This window comes from Sapajus apella, unplaced genomic scaffold (genome assembly GCF_009761245.1).
Source record: "Sapajus apella isolate SASKATOON/1434 unplaced genomic scaffold, GSC_monkey_1.0 scaffold58, whole genome shotgun sequence".
Taxonomy (NCBI): domain Eukaryota; kingdom Metazoa; phylum Chordata; class Mammalia; order Primates; family Cebidae; genus Sapajus; species Sapajus apella.
The window spans coordinates 1,918,441-1,932,667 of record NW_022436998.1 but is presented as its reverse complement, the minus strand read 5'-3'; the positions used below and the strand labels follow the sequence as shown (position 1 = coordinate 1,932,667).

At 38.2% G+C, this 14,227-nt stretch overlaps 1 pseudogene; it reads right to left on the bottom strand.

The window, feature by feature from the left end:
- Positions 1-2,493: 2,493 nt before the first annotated feature.
- Positions 2,494-3,224, bottom strand: LOC116528454 (annotated as a pseudogene).
- Between the last annotated feature and the right edge of the window lie 11,003 nt (positions 3,225-14,227).

The following is a 14,227-nucleotide window of genomic DNA, read 5'->3' as shown; positions in this document are numbered from 1 at the left end:
TCAATTGACGGAACACTGAGACTCTTTGAAAAGAGTAACTCTCTGTAATCTTTCTAAATCTGTCTAAATGATCTTTAAAGTTATCTCTGGGAATTCCAGAGGATTAGTCCCCTAATACAGGCCAATGCCTTTTGTGAAACTGAATATTTTAAAAATTACATCATTTAAAATACTTTTAACGAAGCCATAATTAATGGCTTTCTCTAACATTTTTCTACAGTATATTGTGATTATCTACTTACATGTCTACACCTTCTCACTAGACTGTGAAATCCTCAAGGGCCCCCAGCCCTAGTGTCCAGCATTGTACTTGGCACACAGTACACAGCTGATAAGTATTCCTGAATTAACATGAATTTGAGTTTTAGAGTTCAGTATACACAGAGTGTAATGGAAAAGTGTTTAAAACTCAGGTCCAACAGTCTTTCCAAAGTCTTCCAGTTGAAATTTGTTAAATGGACAAGAAACACTATAGTTTTAACGTGGCTATGTCCCTTATTGTTGTCAACATTGCTAAAGATGCATGATATATTCATACACTCTAATATCATATATATAAAAGAATGAATCAGCTAAAGCTACGCATAGTAACACGGATGAATCTCACAAATATACCAGTAAAAGAAGCTGCACTAAAAAGAATGTACACTGTACAATTCCCATCATATAAAGCTTAAAAACAAGCAAATCTAATATCTAGTTTTAGAAGTCTGGTTAGCAGTTACCTTTGGAGGGGAGTGCACTAATGTGAAGGGTCACAATAGGGACTTTTGGGAAACGGGTCATAAGTTCTATTTCTTGATCTGGGCACTGTTTACATGGATAGGCGTGTTCACTTATTGAGCAATACACAGAATTTGTGCATTTTTCTGTAAGATTGTTAGGCTTACTATACAATTGTAAAGTAAAAATTTACTTTACAAAAATAATTATGATACATAAGCCTACAACATAAAGTTGTAACACAAAAGAAGCAGCTCTACATGTAAGGAGGAGTACAGCATTAAGCAAGTAGTTGAAATGACACTAATCTACCAATAAGAAAGGAGAGTGAGGCCAGGCACAGTGGCTCACGCCTGTAATCCCAGTACTTCAGGAGGCCGGGGTGAGTGAATCATTGAGGTTAGGAGTTCAAGACCAGCCTGGCCAATATGGTGAAACCCCAACTCTCCCCAAAAATACAAAAAATTAGCAGGGCATGGTGGTATGCACCTGTAGTCCCAGCTACTTGGGAGGCTGAGGTGAGAGAATCGCTTGAACCCAGGATGGGAGGCAGAGATTGCAATGAGATGAGATTATATCACTGCACTCCAAACTGGGCAACAGAGCAAGACCCTGTCTCAAAAAAAAAAAAAAAAAAAAAAAAAAAGAAAAGAAAGAAAGAAAGAAAGGAGAGTGAGGGGAAGAAGTAGAAAAAGAAACAAGAGGATCTTTATATATATTTCTGGAGGCTCCAGAATAATGGAATTCACTTCCAGAATAACAGAACATTGTTAAGCTCTCAAAACCCTGCTATGTTTATAGGGCACGATTTGTGGAAATATACATTTCTGGAAATATACACTGCACTGAGAGACGAGTATATTACCTATAAGCTGCTCTGTGGCGAAGTAATAGTTTATTTCTAAGGTTTTCTTAGTTTGATTTGATCAAGACCAATAGGTCTGAACTTCTAGTGATCAAGTTCTATTATGTCTTTCAGTGATGGGCTTCCAGAATGAAAAGTCAACATAATTGAGGAATCCAAAGATTCCACTGATTAAACTAAGTCTAGTGAAGCCATAGCATGAAAAAAGTTGCAATCATTTGGGATAAGTGGATGATTTTATAAAACTAAAAGCAAAACATTGAAGACATGGAAAAATCATAAGTATGAAGTAGTAAGATACAAACATGACACAAGAATTACAAAAATTTTTGCCAGGTGAGATATCAGAACCCCAGCATCTAGAAGTGGTTGAGTTGTAGGTTGGTAAGAAGAATTTACTGACAACAGTATAGGTTTGAAAAAGGAAAGTTCTATTAGAAAGAAAGAACGTTGCCAGGGAGTGAAGCAGGGCACCTCAGTGAGAGGATAGAGTGCACTGTGGTCGATTTTTCCTTAGTAGTTATGAACTTTAAGGCAGGAGCTCGAGGGTAATTTGGACCATACTAGCCAATAGGCCATAATAAACGATTACATCCATAGTAATTTTGGTGCCTTAATGTCAGTAAGGATTGCACAGTGAGTTTTGGCATGGTATTCCAGAGCTGTATAGAAATTCTAGTTACCTACAAACTTTAAATTGAAGAGAGGCCTGGAACTGGATGCCAACTTTAGATACTAGGGAAGTTTAATTACTTCTAAGTTCCTCAGATAAGGAGTTTTGCCTGTTTTGTGGTTAACAGATGATCTTTGCTTTCTTCTAAATTCCTCAGATAAGGAGTATTTGCCTCTGAGGCCTGATACTGGGTGGTTTTTGCTGTCCTCAATGTTTAAATCTCAGACTTGAGAAATGGCCTATACATAGCCTTCTAGGGGAGAAGAGAAATGCCTTAGATGTTCTGACAGCACTGCACCTCTGGTTTGTTTTGAGTGATTGATGGAACATGAATAGGAACCACATTGTTGCTTGGGGTCATGTTGTTTTGGGTCTGTCTGATATTTGCTTCTGAGAAACAATGTGGGATATCCTGTTAGGATTGTCTGAAAAGTAGCTTCTACATTTGCAGAGTCTAGAGAAGATGTCTCACTGAATGACAAATCATTCTTTTCTGCAAAAGCTCTTGCTTCAACTCTAGGAAATTCCCTAAGATGATGTAAATCACTCTTATTTGTCCATGATAACACTACAACAATGTTACTATCAGCGTGATCTCTCAGTTCTTTCAACAATTGCTGTATATTTTCATATGTGAGATGTTCATCAAGGCCTTAAACCAATAAGGCACCTATATTTCCAGGATGATATGCTTATGTTATAGCTTGGTATTATTCTTGCCCTGCTCCGTCCCATATCTGTGCCTTTATTGTTTTTCCATCAGTCTGGGTGTTTCTTGTTGTAAACTACTCAAATGGTGCTCTTGCTTTCCAGATTAAACTCATTTTGAGTAAATCAAGACAGGAGATTACTCTTTCCAACACCAGAGTCTCCAATGAGGATAACTTTAAAAAGGTAGTCATTCTCATTGTTGCAGGTGCCCATTGCACAACTGAGGAGTGAAGGGGTGGGAGCAGCAGTGGCATCTGTGAGACTAAGGGAGCATTGCTGCTCCTAATTTTCTACATTTGATGAAAGTATCAATCTGGAGATCCAAGTCCCTCAATGATGCTCAGGTAGGATAAAAACAGAGAAAACTACAAATTATATCAATATGTATTGACAAAAACCAATGACAAAAGGTTGCCAGACAGTGACCAAAGACTTAGATTACAACACTCAATTTCCTTTGAATACTTGGAAAGCTTTCTCAAGAAGGAAGGGTATAAACAAGCCCAGATTGCAAGGATTAGAAAAAAATATATAACTATTTAATGCTTAGCCATTGACAAACATTCACAAGCATCAGTACCATCCAGGAAAACATGACCTCACCAAACAAACTAAATAAGGCAGCAGTGACAAATTTCAGAGTGATGGAGATATGTAACCTTTCTGACAGAGAATTCAAAATAGCTGTTTTGAGGAAACTCAATGAAATCCAAAATAAAAAAGAAATTCAGAATCCTATCAGATAAATTTAGCAAACAGATTGAAATGATTAAAAAGCAGAAATAATTATCAGGCAGAAATTCTGGAGCTAGACAATGCAATTGACAAACTGAAGAATGCATCAGAATCTCTTAGCAGAAGAATTGATCAAGCAGAAGAAAGAAATAGTGAGCTTGAAGACAGGCTATTTGAAAATACATAGTCAGAGAAGTCAAAAGAAAAAAGAATAACAGAAGAATGAAGCATGCTAACATGGTCTAGAAAATAGCCTCAAAAGATCAAATCTAAATTATTGGCCATAAAGAGGTAGTAAAGAGAGAGAATAGGGTAGTTTGTTCAAAGAGATAATAACAAAGAACTTCCCAAACCTAAAGAAAGATATCAATATTCAAGTACAAGAAGGTCACAGAACAACAAGCAGATTTAACCCAAATAAGACTACTTCAAGACATTTAATGGTGAAACTCCCAAAGGTCAAGGATAAAGAAAAGATCCTAAAAGTAGCAAGACAAAAGAAATAAATAACATATAAAGCAGTTCCGACATGTCTGGCAGCAGATTACTCAGTGGAAACCTTACAGGCCAGAGGAGTGGTATGATATATTTAAAATGCTGAAAAGTTGGGTACCAGCCCAACCACATATGTGGGTGCCCTTAGTCCTGGTGGTGACAAGGGATTGAGAAAAGAAAATAGAGACAGAGACGCAAGAGTAGTAGTTACAGCATGGGTCCAGGGGACCAACACAATCATGGAAAATGCATTGGTCTTGAGCTCTGGGCTCCAACTCATTTATTACGGGCACAGTCTCATTGATCTTACGGGCGTGGAAAGGGAGGATAAAGGAGTAGATAAGATAGTCAGGTGGAGAGCACTTGAGATCCTTAGAGAACCTAGGTAGAGCCTGAGGCGTTCTGTGATCTCTGCCCTGCAAGGCTTTTCTCCTCCTTGCCAGCTCCCATCTGCAAAGACCCTCCGGATCTTGTGAGCAGAGGTCGCCTCCCTTCTCAGGGATCTTTGCATAAGCCCTCTTTATGAAGCTCTTACACAGTTTCCATGTTGAGAAGGCATTTGTGAGACCAGAGCAGTATTCCCTCCTCTGCAACAACCCCGAGTTTCTCCCCGGTGTTACTGCACTCTTAGATGGTCTTTACCTTAGGCCTTCTGTTGCTGCTTGATTTCTAAATAACTGCACCAATAACATAGTTTAGTTTGGTGTATAAACTTCAGTGTGCTCTGAGCCAATCAAGCTTATAATTATTTAGCTAGAATTAACATACTGACCGTCTTAACCCACACTGAAAAATTTTTTTATCCTAGAATATTATATCCAGTGAAAATATCTTTCAGACATAAAGGAGAAATAAAGACTTTATCAGACAAACAAAAGTTGAGTGATTTTTTTTTAAACACCAGACCTGTCCTATAAGAAATGCTAAAGGGAATTCAATCTGAAAGAAAGGGACATTAACAAGCAATAAGAAATTATCTGAAGGTACAAAACTTACTGGTAAGTAACAATAAGTATACAAACAAATAAAGAATATTATAACAGTGTAATTGTGGTATGCAAACTGCTTATATCTTGAGTAGGAAGACTAAAAAAGATGAACCTATCAAAAATAATAACCACAACTTTTTAAGACACAAAGAGTATAACAAGATATAAACAAAACAACAAAAAGCAAGGAGATAAAGTATTAAATTTTTATTAGTTTTCTCCTTGCTTGTTTGTTAGTTTATTTGCTTGATTTTGCAATCAGAGTTAGGTTGTCATCAGTTAAAATAAATAGGTTATAAGATGTTATTTGTGAGCCTCATGGCAACCTCGAATCAAATACCTACAACAAATACACAAAAAATATTAAAGAAAAAATCAAAACATACCACCAGAAAAAATCACTTCCACAAAAAGGAAGACAGGAAGAAAGGAAGAGAAGACCGTAAAACAAACAGAAAACAAATAACAAAATGACATGAGTAAGTCTTTACTTACAATTAATAACACTGAAAGTAAATGGACTAAACTCTCCAATCAAAAGAGGTAGAGTGGCTACATGGATTAAAAACACAAAACAAAACAAGACCCAGTGATCTGCTGCCTACAAAAAACACACTTTGCATATAAAGACACACAACGGCCAAAAATAAAGGCATGGAAAAAGATATTCCATGCAAATGAAAACCAAAAAAAAAGAGCAGGAGTAGCTATATCAGATAAAATAGATTTCAAGACAAAAACTATAAATACAGACAAAGATTATATTATGGAAAAAGGATCATTATATAATGGAAAAAGGATTATATATAATCCTTTTGTATAATGGAAAAAGGATTAATTCAGCAACAGGACATAACAATTGTAAATATAAATACACTCAACACTGGAGCACCCAGATATATAAAGCAAATATTTATTTATTTATTTATTTACTGAGACAGGGTCTCACTCTGTTGCCCAGACTGGAGTGCAATGATGTGACCATGGCTCACTGTAGCCTTGACCTCCCAGGCTCAGGTGATCTTTCCACCTCAGCCACCCAGGTAGCTGGGACTATAAGCGCATGCCAGTATGCTCAGCTAATTTTCTGTGTTTTGTTGTAGAGACAGGGTTTTACCATGTTGCCCAGGCTGGTCTCAAACTCTGGACTCAAGTGACCCACTTGCCTTGGCCTCCAAAAGTGCTAGCCTTAGAGGCATGAGCCACCACATCCAGCCTCAAGTCTTAAAAACATTAATAAAACTGAAATCATATAAAATATCTTCTCTGACCATAATGGACTAAAACTACACATCAATAACAAGAAGAACTTGGAAACTATACAAACACATGGAAATTAAACAATATGCTTCTGAATGACCAGTGGGCCAATGAAGAAATTAAGAAGAAAACCGAAAAATTCCTTGAAATAAATGGATGTTCACTGTCACCATTGTTATTCAACATGGGACTGGAAGTCCTAGCTAGAGCAATCAGACAAAAGAAGGAAGTAAATGGTATGAAAATTGAAAAGGAAGAAGTCACATCATCTTTGTTTGCAGATGATATAATCCTATGTTTAAAGAAACTGAAAACACCACCAAAAAACTATTAGCGCCGATAAACAAATTCAGTGAACTTGCAGGATACAAAATCAACATACAAAAATCAGTAGCATTTCTACATGCCAACAGCAAACAGTCTGAAAAAGAAATCAAGAAAGTAATTCCATTACAATAGCTACAAATAAAATACTTAGGAACAAACTTAACCAAAGAAGTGAAAGATCTCTACAATGAAAACTATAAAGCATTGATGCAAGAAATTAAAGAGGACACAATAAAAGCAGAAAGGTATTCCATGTTCATAGATCAAACAAATCAATATTATTAAAATATCCATACTACCATAAGCAATCTACAGATTCAATATACTCCCTATCAAAATATCAATGACATTCTTCACAGATATAGAAAAAAAAATCCTAAAATTTATATGGAACCATAAAAGACCCAGAAGAGCCAAAGCCATCCTGAACAAAAAGAACAAAACTAGAGGACACATATTACCTGACTCAAATTATAATATAGAGCTATGGTAACCAAAATGGCATGGTACTTGCATAAAAACGGACACATAGATCAATGGAACAGAATAGAGGACCCAGAAGTAAGCCCATATATCTACAGTGAACTCATTTTTGACAAAGCTTCTAAGAACATACACTGGACAAAGGACAGTCTCTTCACTAAATGGTGCTGGGAAAACTGGATATTTATATATAGAAGAATGAAACTAGACCCCTATCTCTACCATATAGAAAAATAAAATCAAAATGGATTAAGGACTTAAATTTTAAGACCTCAAACTATGAAACTACTAAAATAAAACTGGAGAAACTCTCAAGGACATTGGTCTGGGTAGAAATTTCTTCAGTAGTACCCCAAAAGTACAGGCTGCCAAAGCAATGTAGGACACAGAGGATCACATCAAGTTAAAAAGCTTCTACACAACAAAGGAAATGATCACCAAATTGAAGAGACAACCCAAAGAACAGGTGGAAATATTTGTAAAATATTTATCTAGCAAGGGATTAATAACCCAAATATATAAGGAGCTCAAACAACTCAATAGGAAACAAATTTAGTTCTCTGATTTTAAAATGTGCTTAAGATCTGAGTAGACATTTCTCAAAAGAAGGCATCAAATGGCAAACAGGTATATGAAAAGGTGCTCAACATCATTGATCATCACAGAAGTACAAATTAAACCTACAATGAAATATCATCTCACCCAGTTAAAATAATTTTTATAAAAAAGTCAGGCAAGCCTGGCGCGGTGGCTCAAGCCTGTAATCCCAGCACTTTGGGAGGCCGAGGCGGGTGGATCACGAGGTCAAGAGATTGAGGCTATCCTGGTCAACATGGTGAAACCCCGTCTCTACTAAAAATACAAAAAATTAGCTGGGCATGGTGGCACGTGCCAGTAATCCCAGCTACTCAGGAGGCTGAGGCAGGAGAATTGCCTGAACCCAGGAGGCGGAGGTTGCGGTGAGCCGAGATCGCGCCATTGCCCTCCAGCCTGGGTAACATGAGTGAAACTCCGTCTCAAAAAAAAAAAAAAAAAAAAAAGTCAGGCAATAATGAATGTGGGTGAAGATGTGGAGAAAGGCAAATCCTCACACAATATTGGTGGGAATGTAAATTAGTACAGGCACTATAAAAACAGTATGAGGTTCCTCAACAAACAAAAACAGAACTATATGATTTATCAACCCCACTGCTAAGTGTATACCCCAAAGAAAGAGAATTAATATATCAAAGAGATATCTATCCTCTCATGTTTATTGCGGCAGAATTCACAACAGCCAGGATTTGGAATCAACCTAAGTACCCATCAACAGATGAATGGATAAAGAAAATGTGGTACATATACACAATGGAATACTTTTCAGTCATAAAAAAGAGTAAGATTCTGTCATATGCAATGACATGGATGGAACCGGAGGACATTATGTTAAGTGAAATAAGCCAGGCACAGAAAGACAAACTTCACATGTTCTCACTCATTTGTGGGAGCTGAATTTAAAACAATTGAACTCATGGAGACAGAGGATAGGAGGATGGTTACCAGAGGCTAGGAAGGGTGGTGGGGGCAGGGGTAGGAAATGGGGATGGTAAGTAGGTACAAAAATCTACTTAGATACAATGAATATGATCTCGTATTTGACAGCACAAAAGGGTGACTACAGTCAGCAATAATTTATTACATATTTTGGGATAACTAAGGGAGTATAATTGGAATGTTAGTAACACGAAAAAATAATGAATTCTTAAGTTGATGGATTTACCCTGATGGGATTATTATACATTATGTACCTGTATCAAAATATCTCATCTACTCCGTCAATATATGCACCACTATGTACCCATAAAAATTGAAAATAAAAGTTAAAAATATAAAATAAAACATACACGACATAAGGCTGATCATCTTTAAAAAAAATTGCCAGAGAAAACAGTAGATCAGAGATAGTATTAACACTGATTTCTCATCAGAGACAAGTCAAGACAGAAGAAAACAGAACAAGATTTTTAAGGTCTTGAAAGAAAAAAACTGTAAACCTCTAACTGTATATCCAACACATGTGTTCCTCAAAGCACAAAATGAAAATACATTTTTTAGACAAACAAAAACAGAGTATTTGTTGCCAGCAGATCTACTCTACAAAAAATGTTTTAACAGTTCCTCAGGCTGAAGGAAAATGAAACCACATGCATCACATAGAAACATAGTTCTAAACAAAGGAATGAAGAGTTTCAGAAGTGGTAAATATTTGAGTATACGTAAAAGATTTTTCTCCTCATTTTTTAATCTCCTTCAAAGATAACTGACTGTCCTAAACGAAAACTAACAATTCATACATGTAAAGAAACATATAACCTATTTCTTCCTCTCTATCCTTTAAGCAAGCTGTTGTTATAATTGTCACGCATTTTATCTAAATCTATGACAAATATAAATACACACATACTACTGAGGCTGAAGGAAATATGGACCTTGGCAGAACTGGAATCGCCTAGAGGCATTTGTTGTTTTAGGGCAGTAACGGTTAAGAACTTGGGCTTGGGGCCAGTCATGGTGGCTCACGCCCAGCACCTTTAGGAGGCTGAAGTGGAAGGATTGCTTGAGGCTAGGAGTTCCAAAGTAGCCTGGGCAACATAGGAAGACTCTGTCTCTAAAAGGAAAAAATATATATTTTAATAAGCTAGGTCTGGCGATGTGTACCTGTAGACCTAGCTACTCAGGAAGCTGAGGCAGGAGGATCCCTTGAGCCCAGGAGTTTGAAGCTGCAGTGAGGTGGGAGGATTGCTTGAGCCCAGGACTTTAAGAATGGCTGGGGCAATATAGGGAGATCTTGTCTCTACAAAAATTGAAAAATTAGCCAGGTGTGGTGGCATGTACCTGTAGTCCCAGCTAATATACAAATATACAAAGCAAATATACGTGGCTTTGTATGTAAGTGGAACTTCTTGGGTGCTTTCTATCCTTACTACCACAGAAGTAGGGGACTAGAATGCTTTGTAGTTTGGTATTGGAATTCCTACTCACTGACACTTGGCTTAAGCCTTCTTCCTCTTTGAGGTCTCATATTAGAAATTAATGTTTGCCCTTTTCGTTTGACAGAATCAAGAGTTGGAGGAACATCCAGTAATGTGTACAGAGAAATGGAGCAGGCAGCAAGAAGGAGCAGAGGAAGTATAGCAGAGTGCCTGAGGCATGCAGATGATTCAGGAAGGGACGAACATTAGGTCTGAGTTATATGTAGTTATTCACCTTGAAAATTGCCTATGAATAGCCTCCATCCCCTGTGGGACCCAGCTGAGACTCATACTTCAGACAATAGAAATGAGTTAGAGAGAGCTCAGAGCTGTAGACCCTGGAGTGTGACTGCTCTTATAGCAGATTAGGACAGAGGTTGGCTTCTGTTAATATCATTATAAAAACTGCCTTTCTTCTTTATTTCATAGCATTTACTCTAGGAAAGTTAAGATGCTGGAGAGACACTATAAGCCTAGTGCACATCACACATCACACAGCACCACTGTAGTGTGGAAGGTCGTCATTGAGTATTGCCATTGCAATGGTCTCAGGGTTTAAACCAGAACATTGAGAAAGAAACTATGCTCTAATGAGGTCCTCTCAGAAACCCGCAATCCTGGCAATTCAGCTCTCTGGATGAACAGTAGAGCAGAGTTGTCAGGACCACCCACCTAGGTGTCCGATGATCTTGGGTTTCAATCCTGCCTATGCCCTCACTATCAGTGTGACTTTGGGCAACTTGTTTAACATCTCTAAGTCTCAATTTTCTCATCTATAAAATGAGGATGATAAAATGCATACTTTTTTTTTTTTTTTTTTTGAGACGGAGTTTCTCTCTTGTTACCCAGGCTGGAGTGCAATGGCGCGATCTCGGCTCACTGCAACCTCCGCCTCCTGGGTTCAGGCAATTCTCCTACTTCAGCCTCCTGTGTAGCTGGGATTACAGGCACACGCCACCATGCCCAGCTAATTTTTTGTAGTTTTAGTAGAGATGGGGTTTCACCCTGTTGACCAGGATGGTCTCGATCTCTTAAAATGCATACTTTTTAAAAGAGGGTACTTACTGTCAAGTACTCTACAAGTATTATCTTATTTTATCCTCTCAGCAACAGCTAGATATTATTATTATTCTACTTTATAGGTGTGAAAAACAGAGGCTCAGAGCAACGGGCTGTCATGTGTCTCAGGTCACAAGGCTGGTAAGTGGTACAGCCAGAACTGGACCCTGGGCATTCTGACTCCAGAGCCTTGCTTTTAACTATTAAGCAAAACTGCCAGATAAAGTTCTCCTGAGTATTAAATGAACTGATGAGCTCAATAGTGCTTGGCACATTTTGATTCTTTCATAAACGGTAATTATCAAAATGAGAGTTGAGTGGAATCCAAATCCCAAGTCATGACAAATCTGGAGTTAAAGTGAATTTTGTAGCAACATTCAGGGCCAAGTCCAAACCTGAGGCACCCTCACTTGCAGAGAATTTATAAACAGAAAGTTCTCAAAGAAAGATACAAGTTCCCTGGGGTGTCAGAAATCATTTTTACAGAAGCTGCCTTTTGTAACATGGGAACAGATCAGAGAGTAGGAAAGCAAGGAAGAACTGGAGAATGTCCTGGTCACATTGTCAGGGCTCCCTTGAAAGGGAGCATTCTGACTCCTGGCCCAATCTGTCCAACGGGAGAGAAGAGAGAGCCTGGAGCTAAACGAGTGCCACTCCCCTGGCGCATGGATTTTTCAGGATACTAAGTAATGCTAGCATCATTTTTTCATTTCTCCATCATCCCCCTACCCCATCCCCATGAGGTCCTGAGGCTTGTCTCTTTTGCTTGCCACTCCACCACTCCTAAGAACTGTAAGAGGTCCAGTGTGGGCACTCAAACAACACTAGCTGAATGTGTTACCTAAAAAAATGATATGAAGATAAAGATAAATATATTAGGGACCAGAATGGAAAATTGTCATATCTTTTTAAAGATGGAACACAGGACTTCAAAGAAACTTCAAAAATCTAATAAGGGCTTTAAACTGTCTGCAGAGATTAAAGTTCAAACTCTTAGAAGGGTTTTCCCTGGCATTTTTTTAACCCCTTAAAAATTTTAACAAAATACACATAAAATTTACCATTTGAACCATTTTAAACGTACAACTCAGTGGCATTAAATGCATTCACACTGCTGTATAACCATCACCACAATCCATCCACAGATCTCTTTCACCATCACAAACTGAAACACCATTCCCATTAAACACTAACTCCCATTCCTTCGTCATCCTAGCCCCTGGGAACCATTATTCTACTTTCTGTCTCATGAATTTGACTATGCTAGGCCCTGCTAATAAATGGAATAATACAATTTGTCTTTTATGTGTGGTTTATTTACTCAGCCTAATGTCTTCTAGGTTCATCCATGTTGTAGCATGTCAGAATTTCATTTCTTAAGACTGAATAATATTCCATTGTATGCTTTCTACCACATTTTGCTTACCTGGTCGTCCACCGACGGACATTGGATTTGTTTCCAGCTTTTGGCAGTTGTGAATAATACTACTGGGAAAATGAATGTACAAGTATCTGTTCAGTTTCGTGCTTTCAATTCATCTGGCAATATATACCCAGAAGTAGAATTGCTGGATCATATAGTAACCATGTCTAATTTTTGGAGGAGCCATTCCTGGCATTTTTTTCTGTTAATATTTTCAGACTCAGCTCCTACTTATTTGAATAGTTTATTTTGCCTCTCCAGTGTTCTATACTACATTTATCCCACATGATCTCTCTTTTGCTGCTCCCCTCTTTCATTTACTACCAAGATTACCTAGAAATATGACCTTATGTTCCACAGTACAAATTTTTCCCAAAATAAAACATTAGGGCTGTTTGGAACAAACTGTCGTTTCCCAGGTCATATCATAAGGTACATTAGTTTAAAAGGTAAGAATCCTCTGGAGTTAATTTTTGTATAAAGAAAAACAAAAACAAAAAGATAGGAATCCATGAATTTTTTGGAAAAAAAAAAAAAAAAAGAAAGCAGTCCTTCAAATCAGTACCAAGTTACCGATATGTTATGAATCAGGTGACATACTAGAAAGATAGTTCCTGACTTACAAATGTCTCACCTAGGAACATCCCTGACATGCAAAGAGCAGTGGAAATCAGAAGTCTGGTTCCTCCTGGAAGTACCTGGAAGTCTCTACCTGCTGCCATGGGGATGGTGAGGATCTTGGACTTTCAGTGCTTAGCAGGGACAGGTAAAACTTGTCTCTTCTCCACTTTCATTTTCCCTCTTCCTTCTTGACACCAGAGCTATGGGAGAGCCATCCTCACTGTGGCTACCAGGTATCACGGTGAGAGCTCCTGCTCTCACTGGAAGATTGAATCACCTCGGAAACAGAGGAGTGTCTGCTGGAACACTGCACAATTTTGCATACAGAAACAATGCTCTTTCACATTTAGTCAATGAGTTCTGCACATTCCATCTCCTAGCCACCTCAAAATCCATCTTTCCTCCTTGCCTTCTCTACCTGGGGTCAGAATCTCATCTAGGCCACTGCAATAGGCTCTGAACTAGTTTCCTCCATAGTCAGGATTTCTGCTCTATCCTGCACACTATGGAGAAGATCTACCTCTCAGTAGCTCAATATCATTATCATCACCAAAGTCCTGAAATATCAATCCTCAAGGGAGGATTTTTGTATTTTTAGTAGAGATGGGGTTTTGTCATGTTGGCCAGGCTGGTCTCAAACTCCTGACCTCAAGTGACCTGCCTGCCTTGGCCTACCAAGTGCTGGAATTACAGGCATAAGCCACCACACCCAGCCTGGTCCGCACTTTTCTCATCGGTTGCCTTTTACGTCTGCATGGCTCTCAGCTAAATGGGAGAATGAATACAACTGGTACCATTTATATATGAAGGTCAGCAGTGGAGGGGAAGGAAGTTCAAGGGAACAAACTGCAC